Here is an 11,646-nt window from a genome sequence, read left to right as displayed (position 1 = left end):
AGTAGCAACCCTTTGCCTTGATGACAGCTTTGCACAATCTTGGCATTCTTTCAACCAGCTTCATGAGGTAGTCACCTGGAATGCATTTCAATTAACAGGCGTTTCCTTCTTCATGAGTTTGAGCAAAACTGATGTGACAACGTAGGGGTGGTATACAGAAGATAGCCCTATTTGGTCCAATTTGTAAGTCGCTCTGGATAAGAGCGTCTGCTAAATGACTTAAATGTAAATGTAAATGTAAGATAGCCCTATTTGGTAAAATACCAAGTCCATATTATGGCAAGAACAGCTCAAATAAGCAAAGAAAAACGACAGTCCATCATTACTTTAAGACATGAAGGTCAGTCAAGTGCAAAGGTTCTTCAAGTGCAGTCGCAGAAACCATCAAGCGCTATGAAGAAACTGTCTCTCATGAGGACCGCCACAGGAAAGGAAGACCCAGCGTTACCTCTGCTGCAGAGGATAAGATCATTAGCGTTAACTGCACCCAAATAAACCATTCACAGAGTTCAAGGAACAGACACATCTCAACATCAACTGTTCAGAGGAGACTGTGTGATTTGGGCCTTCATGGTTGAATTGCTGCAAAGAAACCACTACCAAAGGACACCAATAAGAAGAAGTGACTTGCTTGTGCCAAGAAACATGAGCGATGGACATTAGACCGGTGGAAATCTGTCCTTTGGTCTGATGAGTCCAAATTTGAGATTTTTGGTTCCAACCGCCGTGTCTTTGTGAGACGCAGAGTAGGTGAACGGATGACCTCCGCATGTGTATTTCCCCCCGTGAAGCATGGAGCAGAAGGTGTGTTGGTGAGGGGGTGCTTTGCTCTTGACACTGTCTGTGATTTATTTAGAATTCAAGGCACACTTAACCAGCATGGCTACCACACCATTCTGCAGCAATACGCCATCCCATCTGGTTTGCACTTAGTGGGACTATCATTTGTTTTTCAACAGAACAATTACCCAAAACACACCTCCAGGCTGTGTAAGTGCTATTTGCCCAAGGATAGTGATGGAGTGCTGCATCAGATGACCTGGCCTCCACAATCACCCGACCTCAACCCAATAGAGATGGTTTGGGATGAGTTGGACCGCAGCGTGAAGTAAAAGCAGCCAACAAGTGCTCAGCATATGTTGGAAAATGGAAAAGCATTCCTCATGAAGCTGATTGAGAGAATGCCAAGAGTGTGCAAAGCTGTCATCAAGGCAATGCCTCTCAATGGCCAATACATAAATCCAGGATTTATATACACATTGGGCAAACCAGACTTCATGGCTAAAACTTTGTAGGGAATACTGAATGAAGATGTACCCCCTCTCAGGCTCCTGAACCTGTGTAGGGATCTGATGGGACATCTGAATCCGAATTAAGGAGCAATATATATATATATATATTTTTATATATACTGTATTTTGTTTACTTTTGGAATATTAGGAGTATGTTTTTCCCCCTTCCGCTATTATGATCAGTTTTCACCCCATCCAATAGGTGGCGGATGCACTTCTAACGTTTGTTTGCGGACCTCCATAATACAATGGAAGAAACAAGTATGGAACGTGCTGGGTTGAATAGCAAGAAAACGTACTTTGAATATGCTGATCAGTGAACTAGCTGACAGTAACAATTGTGCAACTTCAATTTACTAAAGATACTTTACCAGATTCTGTGAGCAATGACTTACTGAACTTTAACAAATTCAACGAACAGGTGACCATTCGATAACGTGAAATGGTCGTTTTGAGCATGAACTAAGTACAGTGAGCTAAAGTTAACTGTAAACACTGCAGGGGTATATTCATAAGTCCAATTCTGTTGCGAAACGTTTCTTAAACGAAACAGGGCGGGACCTACCTGAATTTGTCCAATAGAAGCTCTCGTTTTTCTCTTTGCTTCCGTGTAGTTCTTAAAAGGTGAACGGTATCCGCAATTAATACACCCCAGTTGCCTGCAAATGTTAGCTGCATGCTTGCTTGTACTTACGAATTGACATAAAGCCTAACTGATTTCGAAACATGCTGCTTTTAGTATGATGCAATGTTTCAAAATGTGTGTAGTTAGGCTATACACGTCCCAGGTCACATGACTAGTTACTGTCACTTGATTCATGATTCAAATGAGGTCTGGCCCATCTTACCTGACAACAAAGTAGATCTATGGCAACTATGAATCAATGTACTGAATAGACCAATAAACTCTGTATTCTTAAACTGTTTCCCTGCAGCAATTTATACGTCTGACTGATATTGTTTTCAATTTCCTGTTGGAGCCAAAAGAGGTAAACACACTCATGAGACTAGACAGACATTATCTTATCATTAATTGTGTGCTGGACGTGTGAACAGACAGCCACTTGACTGTGTTTCCTTCATTCATTGGGGTGTGTATTTGCAGACGGACAGGCTCTTGTAGCAGCTGAGTGAGTTTGCAGAGGAGAATGGGATGAGTGCAGGCCCTCTGAGAAACCTTATGAAGAGTTGCATGCTGCTTCCCCATGGTGAGACTGACAGACAGCACTCACAAATAGAGATTTAGAAATAACTTGTGTATACAACATGAAATACACCTAAACCAAAATATGGTAAAGAGTCCAGCAATTATCTTAGTATATTAGTATATCAAGGGAAATTGCCTTTCTTCGGGTCCATACTATTAGAACTATAGAGCTATACCGTGCATTCGGAAAGTATTCATACCCCTTGACCTTTTCCACATTTTGTTACGTTACAGCCTTATTCTAAAATGGATTAAATACATTTTTCTCTCATCAATCTACACACAATACGACACAATGACAAAGCGAAAACAGGTTTTTAGAAAGTTTAGCAAATTTTCATGAAATAAAAAACTGAAAGAACTTATTTACATAAGTATTAAGACCCTTTGCTATGAGACTCTACATTGAGCTCAGGTGCATCCTGTTTCCATTGATCAGCCTTGAGATGTTTCTACAACTTGATTGGAGTCCACCTGTGATAAATTAAATTGATTGGACATGATTTGGAAAGGCACACACCTGTCTATATAAGGTCCCACAGTTGACAGTGCATGTCAGAGCAAAAACCATGCCATGAGGTCGAAGGAATTGTCCGTAGAGCTCCGAGATAGGATTGTGTCCTTGGCACAGATCTGGGGAAGGGTACCAAAACATTTATGCAGCATTGAAGGTCCCCAAGAACACAATGGCCTCCATCATTCTTAAATGGAAGAAGTTTGGAACCACCAAGACTCTTCCTAGAGCTAGCCGCCCGGCCAAACTGAGCAATGGAGGGAGAAGGGCCTTGGTCAGGGAGGTGACCAAGAACCTGATGGTCATCTGACAGAGCTCCAGAGTTCCTCTGTGGAGATGGGAGAACCTTCCAGAAGGTCAACCATCTCTGCTGCACTCTACCAATCAGGCCTTTATGGTGGATGGTGGAGTGGCTAGACAGAAGCCACTCATCAGTAAAATGCACATGACAGCCCGCTTGGATTTTGCCAAAAGGCACCTAAAGGACTCTCAGACCATGAGAAACAAGATTCTCTGGTCTGATGAAACCAAGATTGAACTCTTTGGCCTGAATGCCAAGCGTCACGTCTGGAGGAAACCTGGCAGCATCCCTACGGTGAAGCATGGTGGTGGCAGCATCATGCTGTGGGGATGTTTTTCAGCAGCAGAGACTGGGAGACTAGTCAGGATCGAGGGGAAAGATGAACAGAGCAAAGTACAGAGAGATCCTTGATGAAAACCTGCTCTAGAGCTCTCAGGACCTCAGACTGGGGCTAAGGTTCACCTTCCAACAGGACAATGACCCTAAGCACACAGCCAAGATAACGCAGGAATGGCATCGGGACAATTCTCTGAATGTCCTTGAGTGGCCCAGCCAGAGCCTGGACTTCAACCCGATCTAACATCTTTGGAGAGACCTGAAAATAGCTGTGCAGCGACGCTCCCAACCAACCTGAGAGGGCTTGAGGGGATCTGCAGAGAAGAATGGAAGAAACTCCCCAAATACAGGCGTGCCAAGCTTGTAGCATCTAGGCTGTAATCGTGGCCAAAGGTGCTTCAAAAAAGTACTGAGTAAAGGGTCTGAATACTAAATGTGATATTTCTAAAAACCTGTTTTTACTTTGTCATTATGGGGTATCGTGTGAAGATTGAGGGGAAATGCCATTCAATACATTTTAGATTAAGGCTGTAACGTAACAAAATGTGGAAAAAGTCAAGGGGTATGAATACTTCCTGAATGCACTGTAAAATGTGTTCGATTTAATTATGTGGTTACAGCAACCTAAAATGGACAAAGTACATGTTGTAGTTTATTTTTTTTAAATCTAGGTGCCCTGAAGAAAAATCTGACGGCAGACCAAGTCAAAGAGGACCTTCTCGCTTTAGGTATGTTGTAAAATATAAATCCCATGTACACTATCAAAGCTGCAAATACTCCAGTCTCCACAGTCCATATTGGTACTGAGCTTTACAGTGTCATTAAACAACTTTTAACGATAACTTTTTAATTTATAGGATTCAATGATTCCAAGACAGCCCATTTTTCACAACAGGTATGTTACAACATTTAATATCATATCATCCATGTTGGATATTGAATTGAGAAAAAATGTAATTGTTTCGAATATTTTTTTTCAGTGGAGCAGCCACTACCCTGTGTTGTCCAGGCTGGCTGTAGGGCAGACTCTTATGGTCAACAAGCTGGTTGACATGGAGTGGAAGTTTGGTGGTAAGACAAATAACCTTAGGATAGAAGTTCCCTTGCGAATGGTCCACTCTTTTGTGATCCTCCCCACCTTATCATATAATGTAGATGTGTGTTTCACTCATTTATACTGAACAAAAATATGAATACAACATGCAACAATTTCAAAGATTTTAGTTACAGTTCATATAAGGAAATCAGTCAATTGAAATATATTCATCAGTCTTCCCAGCCTGGTGCAGGTCTACAATTTTGTTTCTGGTGTCCTTTGACAGCTCTTTGGTCTTGGCCATAGTGGAGTTTGGAGTGTGACTGTTTGAGGTTGTGGACAGGTGTCTTTTATACTGATAACAAGTTCAAACAGGTGCCATTAATACAGGTAACGAATGGAGGACAGAGGAGCCTCTTAAAGAAGAAGTTACAGGTCTGTGAGAGCCAGAAATCTTGCTTATTTGTAGGTGACCAAATACTTATTTTCCACCATAATTTGCAAATAAAATCATTAAAAATCCTACAATGTGATTTTCTGGATTTTTTTTTCTCATTTTGTCTGTCATAGTTGAAGTGTACCTATGATGAAAATTACAGGCCTCTCTCATCTTTTTAAGTGGGAGAACTTGCACAATTGGTGGCTGACTAAATACTTTTTTGCCCCACTGTATGCACCGGTTGGTCACAGACACCTTTAAAAAAACAAATGTAAATCAGAAAACCAGTCAGTATCTGTTGTGATCACCATTTGCCTCATGCAGTCCGACACCTCTTTCGTATAGAGTTGATCAGGCTGTTGATTGTGGCCTTGTCCGTTGAGAGAAATAACCTTTTTTTGCGTATGAAACATTTCAGGGATCTTTTATTTCAGCTCATGAAACATGGGACAAACACTTTACATGTTGCGTTTATATTTTTGTTCAGTGTATAATAGATAAATTACCCAATTCCCAGCCTCTCCATGACTACTGTCGTGACGTGACTTTCATTAATCTGATGACTGTTATGTATCGAATCAACTGTTTAATTGTTACTCGATTTAAATTAATCATGTAACAATTAACTCATTAGGATTTGGGGCACCGCGGAATAAGTTGTTTAACGAGTTCTCTCCCTAATTAAACTCTAGATGATATAAGATATATATCGATAAGTCATTTATTAACCATTACCTCATATCAGTCTCATAATTCTGAACGTCGCATACTCCTTGTATCTGCACAAACCCCAGCCTTACTGATCATTCTGTACCACACAGATTGATTTAATTGTTTATTTACTAATTAACTAAATGATAACACAGGATACACACATACGCGCTATAGGTTATTGATTAAAAACTTAATATGATGAAAATAGGTCCCTAGTGGACTAACGACACATTACTAACGCCTTCCACAAGCTTCCCACAATAAATTGGGTGAATTTTGGCCCGTTCCTCCTGACAGAGCTGGTGTAATTGAGTCAGGTTTGTAGGCCTCCTTGCTCGCACACGCTTTTTCAGTTCTCCCCACACATTTTCTATAGGATTGAGGTCAGGGCTTTGTGATGGCCACTCCAATACCTTGACTTTGTTGTCCTTAAGCCATTTTGCCACATCTTTGGAAGTATGCTTGGGGTCATTGTCCATTTGGAAGACCCATTTGCGACCAAGCTTTAACTTCCTGACTGATGTCTTGAGATGTTGCTTCAATATAACCGTAACATTTTCTTTCCTCATGATGCCATCTATTTTGTGAAGTGCACCAGTCCCCACTGCAGCAAAGCACCCCCACAACATGATGCTGCCACCCCTGTGCTTCACGGTTGGGATGGTGTTCTTCAGCTCGCAAGCCTCCCTCTTTTTCCTCCAAACATGACGATGGTCATTATGGCCAAACAGTTATATTTTTGTTTCATCAGACCAGAGGACATTTCTCCAAAAAGTACAATCTTTGTCCCCATGTGCAGTTGCAAACCATAGTCTGGCTTTTTTATGGCGGTTTTGGAGCAGTGGCTTCTTCCTTGCTGAGCACCCTTTCAGTTTAATGTCGATTATAGGACTCGTTTTACTGTGGATATAGATACTTTTGTACCGGTTTCCTCCAGAATCTTCACAAGGTCCTTTGCCGTTGTTCTGGGATTGATTTGCACTTTTCGCACCAAAGTACGTTCATCTCTAGGAGACAGAACACGTCTCCTTCCTGAGCGGTATGATGGCTGCGTGGTCCCATGGTGTTCATACTTGCATACTATTGTTTGTACAGATGAATGTGGTACCTTCAGGCATTTGGAAATTGCTCCCAAGGATGATCCAGACTTGTGGAGGTGTACAATTTTTTTTCTGAGGTCTTTTGGTTTCTTTTGATTTTCCCATGTTGTCAAGCAGAGGCACTGAGTTTGAAGGTAGGCCTTGAAATACATCCACAGGTACACCTCCATTTGACTCAAATTATGTCAATTAGCCTATCAGAAGCTTCTAAAGCCATGACATAATTTTCTGGAATTTTCCAAGCTGTTTAAAGGCACAGACATCTTAGTGTATGTAAACTTCTGACCCACTGGAATTGTGATACAGTGAATTATAAGAGAAATAACCTATCTGTAAACAATTGTTGGAAACATGACTTGTCATGCACAAAGTAGATTTCCTAACCGACTTGCCAAAACTATAGTTAGTTAACAAGAAATTTGCAGAGTGGTTGAAAAATGAGTTTTAATAACTCCAACCTAAGTGTATGTAAACTTCCGACTTCAACTGTATTCTACGCTATATAGGTATGCACGGCAGTTTTGACATCGGTTTTTAACATCAGCGTTAAACTAGACATCGGGCCGATACCGATGGTGGCATTTTTAGCTAATATCGTCCGATTCCGATATGTTCACCGATTTATATCGTGCATCCCTAATTCCAAAGGGTTCACATACTTTTTAATGCCTCTGTACAGTTTACAGCAGGTATAAATGATGCTTGAAAAGCCCTCAACAGTGCAGTACAAATTCAAAAAATAATCAAAAGTTTTAAAAAAAATAATAAAAATAGTAGTTTGCATAGTAATAGTAAACATACTAATAGAGCTGCTATGTACTCGTTAGCACATTCAGAATGTATACTGTATATCCTCTGTCAAGAATGACTGTTTACAGATATAAAGTGTCTTGGGTCTTATTTACAATTATAAAGTGGATAGTGTCTTTGTCGTGCAGTTGAATAAAATGGTATATAAATGGGACAGCAGCGTTGACTGTGTGTGAGTGAAAATGTGTGGCACTAAAATGTGAGGCACTAACGTATCTAGATGAAGCATGGATTGTAGACTATTCCGTGCCTCTGGTGCACAAGACGAGAAGGCAGTCGTATGCAACATATTTCTCAGGCATCCTGTTTGCATGTCTATAATCCATGCATCTAGGAGACTTGGCTGAAGCCAAACTAATGGTGTTGACTTTCAAATGCATGTCTCTTGATAGTTACACGGAACTCAAACCGGCTGCGCGCGTTCCCCATTGTGAACCATCGTGCATACATGCATTTTGTCCCCCCACACCAAACGCGATCATGACACGCAGGTTAAAATATCAAAACAAACTCTGAACCAATTATATTAATTTGGGGACAGGTCAAAAAGCATTAAATATGTATGGCAATTTAGATAGCTAGCTTGCACTTGCTAGCTAATTTGTCCTATTTAGCTAGCTTGCTGTTGCTAGCTAATTTGTCCTGCGATATAAACATTGAGTTGTTATTTTACCTGAAATGCACAAGGTCCTCTACTCCGACAATTAATCCACACATAAAACGGTCAACCGAGTCTTTTCTAATCATCTCTCCTCCTTCCAGGCCTTTTCTTCTCTTGACTCTATAATGCGATTGGCAACTTTCATAAATTAGGTGCATTACCGCCACTGACCTCGTTCGTCTTTCAGTCACCCACGTGGGTATAACCAATGAGGAGATGGCACGTGGGTACCTGCTTCTGTAAACCAATGAGGAGATGGGAGAGGCAGGACTTGCGGCGCGATCTGCGTCAGAAATAGGAATGATTTCTATTTTAGCCCTTGGCAACGCAGATGCTCGTTGGCACAATAATTGAAAAACAGATTTCTAAAAGTATTTTACAATGCTCGCGCATGCTTGAATTATACAATTTCCAGCTTTATGGGCTAACTGACAGACTGATGAGGGTGTGATAGACCGCTATGATGACAGACTTAAGGCGTCCGCATGCTTCCCATCCAAAAAGGTTTGGAACAGTTTGTGCATATATTACGATGACATTTTGTGATGTTTTGTTCTTCGTGAATACAAACATTTTTCTCGAAGCAAACCGAAGTCCCTTCATCGGTGATTGGTCAACAGTAGGGATTCATAAATGAAGTATTTGTCTTTCAAAGAGAGACAAAACATTTTCATGCACATTTTTTCGCTTGAGAAGTATTGCACCAAACATCTGAGTTCGATTTAAAATTGCGTGATTAAGATTTCCTCAGCAAAAACGCAAAGCTGTCATCAAGGCTACTTTGAAGAGTCTTAAATAAAATATATTTTGATTTGTTTAACACTTTTTTTGCTTACAACATGATTCCATGTGTGTTATTTCATAGTTTTGATGTCTTCACTATTATTCTACAATGTAGAAAATAGTTTTAAAAAAATTAAGAAAAACCCTTGAATAAGTAGGTGTGTCCAAACCTTTGCCTGGTACTGTATTTCTTGAGTTATCTTAGATTAATTCAGACTATTTTGAAGCAGTGTCACTGGCTACAGCGTCTCAAGATGGACAAACGGTACTATTGCTGCTTTTAATTTTTTTTAAATTCAAGCTTAGTTCGCCTTTTAGCCTCTAGTCTTCATGGTTTGTTTTCCTACATGTGTCAGAATTCCTGCGGCCTGCCAAGTACTGTTTTTCTCCCATGGCTTCAGCCACTTTGATTTGTTGACATAAATATGTCCACACATAGTGTAAGTAACACTCTGAAGGAGGAAGGCCCTAAAAATTGCAGGCTATAGCCTGTTTATAGCTTCGTTATTGTTATTTTGTTACTATTTGTATCTATTTGTACTTTTTAACTGCATAGTTGGGAAAGGGCTCGTAAGTAAGCACTTCACGGTAAAGTCTACACTTGTTTTATTTGACGCATGTGAAAACTTTTTTTAAATTTGAATGAGCATAGCATGACCATATTACTAGCACCAGGGAGTAATAGATTGCAAAAAACAGTAACTGTAATCCATTACCAGCAAAAATATTGTAATCAAATTAGATGATTACTTTTAAATTCAGAAAGGATTGTTGCAACAACAACAGCAAAAAAATCGGACACCTTTCTGTTTTCTCAATGACATTTAAATCAGCATTGAAAAAAGGCGCAAGTTTACGTTTTTCCATCTGAGCGAGTCTGACCACAAGTCAGAGACCACTATGACACACCGATGTGTTTGATGGATTGTGGGAAAAGAGCAGGAACAGGATTTTAATAGGCTACAGTCCAAGCTATGTCTTCTCATGGTGTGACTGCTGTCGCCATCCAAACATTATCCAACTTGAAGAAAAACCCTTACAGGCCATTTTGAGCCTGTAATCGAACCCAAATGCTGATGCTCCAGATACTCAATTAGTCTAAAGAATGTCAGCTTTATTGCTTCTTCTTCTAACATAATTGAAAAAGGGTTTTCTAATGATCAATTAGCCTTTTAAAATTATCAACTTGGATTAGCTAACACAACGTGCCATTGGAACACAGGAGGGATGGTTGCTGATAATGGGCCTCTGAACGCCTATGTAGATATTCCATAAAAAATCTGCCGTTTACAGGTATAATAGTCATTTACAACATTAACAATGTCTACACTCTATTTCTGATCAATTTGATGTTATTTTAATGGACAAAAAAAAAAGCTTTTCTTTCAAAAACAAGGACCTTTCTAAGTGACCCCAAACTTTTGAACGGTAGTGTATGTCATTCAATTGGTAATATTAATTTGTCCTCTTCTAATGCCTCTTAGAGGGAAAGTAATCAGATTACGTTACTGAGTTTGGGTAATCCAAAAGTTGTTACCAATTACAATTTTGGACATGTGACTAGTAACCCTGACTAGCACACTATACAGAATCTGTCCATGTTCATAATTTCGAGGAAATTGGCACATTGCAGTGTTCTACACTATTTGAAAATATCTCTACGTCTCTTCTTCTAGCTTAAGTTGGTCATCAGAAAGGGGAACTCAACTGAAAATGTCTACGTGGGTGAGTCTCTTACTCTGGCTGCACTATCTCCTAGTCAACATGTCATTGGTTCACTTTGTCTATTGTTCTTGGTGTCATTGACAGATTTGGTCTGTTTTTTTTGTTCTTTCTTCAGAGTTGACCCTCCCCCAGTTTTACAACTTCCTCCATGAAATGGAGAGGGCCAAAGCCAGTATGGACTGTTTCAGCTGAGCCTTATCACCAGTAACATGAATCAATATTTTGTCTTTTGAAATGTGCACAATTATTTTGCAGTAGAGATTTTGTGTGCGTGAGTAACTCTTCACGGGGGTGTTTTGAGAGAGTATTGAATTGTAACCCAATTACTTTAATTCCATTGGCTGTCACTACAAGTGATGTGAGACATACATGTAACCGTTTCTTTTTCCAATCTTTAATCATTTGTATCACACATTTGCTTCAATTCATTTAGTCTATTTTATTAAGTATTCAGATGTCATATTGGTCTGCTGTAGGTATTCACATAATGATGAATGAATGCTAGAAATTCTGAACAATATCCTCAGACAATTACACAACAAGATTATTACGCTGACATAGAAGATACTATTGAATTGGCTCTAATAACAGGTTTCAGTAGCTATTCCACTGACACCATAATGAGGAACCATGAGCGAGAGGAGCATGTGCATACTAGTTGTCACTCCATCCTACTTCTTTCTGTACCTTAATTATCCAACTAGGTTCATCAAATTTACACCCAGATA

General features: G+C 39.9%; 1 pseudogene; it reads left to right on the top strand.

Annotated features, from left to right (window-relative positions):
* Positions 1-792: 792 nt before the first annotated feature.
* LOC120058720 lies at positions 793-11,110 on the top strand (annotated as a pseudogene).
* Positions 11,111-11,646: the final 536 nt, after the last annotated feature.

This window comes from Salvelinus namaycush, chromosome 14 (assembly GCF_016432855.1).
Source record: "Salvelinus namaycush isolate Seneca chromosome 14, SaNama_1.0, whole genome shotgun sequence".
In the NCBI taxonomy this organism is placed as follows: Eukaryota; Metazoa; Chordata; class Actinopteri; order Salmoniformes; family Salmonidae; genus Salvelinus; species Salvelinus namaycush.
The sequence above is the reverse complement of the archived record's forward strand: the minus strand, read 5'-3'. Positions and strand labels throughout refer to the sequence as shown.